Source organism: Lampetra planeri, chromosome 37 (assembly GCF_965212315.1).
Source record: "Lampetra planeri chromosome 37, kcLamPlan1.2.h2, whole genome shotgun sequence".
Lineage (NCBI taxonomy): Eukaryota > Metazoa > Chordata > Hyperoartia > Petromyzontiformes > Petromyzontidae > Lampetra > Lampetra planeri.
Window position 1 is genome coordinate 2,809,702 of NC_136143.1, and position 1,818 is coordinate 2,811,519.

The following is a 1,818-nucleotide window of genomic DNA, read 5'->3' on the forward strand; positions in this document are numbered from 1 at the left end:
GCGCTACCAGCTCTTCTGCACCAACAGGGGAGAAGTCGAGTCCAGCCAGCTGCCACCATGTAGACTGTCTCTTCATGCATGATCAACGAGCCAACTATCAGGCAGAAATCTGGAAGTGCTGTCTGCAGGCTCACCCTGTGGTGCCAAGCCATACTGAGTATGGATGGACAGACGATGATGGCAAGCTCGCCATTTACTGGGTGCGCTCCCCACCTGCACCAGATGTGGTCTTGGAACTGCTAGCATGCACGTGTGTGCGTTCATGCAAAATGCCAAGCTGCACGTGCCTGTCAAAAGGACTGACATGCACAGATATGTGCAGGTTACAGACCTGCAGTAACCAAAAACTGCAGGATGATCCAGAACCTGACTTTGAACTCGGGGAGTCAGATGACGAGATAGACGAGCAGTTTGATGAGTGACACAGGGTGGTGATTCTGATGGTATTACTGTGGTAGTAGTGTCCATTGATTCTGGACTTGGTTACCCTTGTTAACACCATCTAAGTACACACAGAGCTTGATAACAATAATGTAACCTTCACATATACCCATCACTAACGATATATATGGGATTACATGTATCATTGACTAAGTATATGCGAATGTCAATGTTCAAAATATTCAAGTAGTTCTTTACCTCACTATGTTATTCCTTATTATCCTGTGTTTTCATTGTGCATTTAAACCAACAAAGACCAGCTTGTGACCTAACTGGCTTAGGTCGAGGTAGTTTTTCAGTAATAATGCCCATTGCATCGTTCCGGATGCCTGTCACGGGCTATGGGTGTATAAAAGTCATGGTAACTGCAACTAAGCTGCCACTCCGCTAAGGTTATCATGTCAGAATATGTCCCACACACATGGAGGATTACAAAAATCATTACTCGACTGTGCCACCTCAGGTGGTACCAATAGGTGCATTTTTTTTGTTGGGGGTGTCTGGGCCCATGGACTAAGTGTCGTGGAGTGTTGTGAGAGGCGAGGTGACACGCGTGGGGGTCTGCGTGGTGTGTGAGGGTTGTGCCGTGTGAGGGTGTTCACGTTGCATCTCGCGTCAGTCCTGAGTGGTGGTGGTGGGGTGGTAGTGGGGTGGTAGTGGTGGCGGTGTTTGTTGTTGTGCCGTGTGAGGGTGTTCGTGTTGCATCTCGCGTCAGTCACGAGTGGTAGTGGGGTGGTAGTGGTGTGGTAGTGGTGGTGTTTGTTGTGTAGTGTTAGAGTGTTCGTGTTGCATCTCGCGTCAGTCCTGAGTGGTGTGGTAGTGGTGGCGGTGTGGTAGTGGTGTGGTAGTGGTGGCGGTGTTTGTTGTTGTGCCGTGTGAGGGTGTTCGTGTTGCATCTCGCGTCAGTCAGTCACGAGTGGTGGTGGTAGTGGTGTGGTAGTGGTTTGGTGGTAGTGGTGTGGTGGTGACGGTATGGTGTTGGTAGTGGTGGCGGGGTGGTAGTGGTGTGGTAGTGGTGTGGTGGTGACGGTATGGTGTTGGTGGTGTGGTGGTAGTGGTGGCGGTGTGGTAGTGGTGTGGTAGTGGTGGCGGTGTGGTGGTGGTAGTGGGTGGTAGTGGTGATGTGGTGGTGGTGGTAGTGTGGTGGTGGTAGTGTGGTGGTAGTAGTGGTGTGGTAGTAGTGGTGTGGTAGTGGTGCTGGTGGTGCTGCTGGTGGTGGCGATGTTTGTTGTCGGCCTCTTGCGGGAGCTCGCAGCGGCCCCGCCGCGAACGTTTCAAGCGCCCCTCCGCCTCGCGCTCTCAGCCAATCGCGAGGCGGCGCGAGACGCGGGCGGCCGTGACGTCACGCGAGCGCCCCCCCCCCGCCTCCTCCTCCCC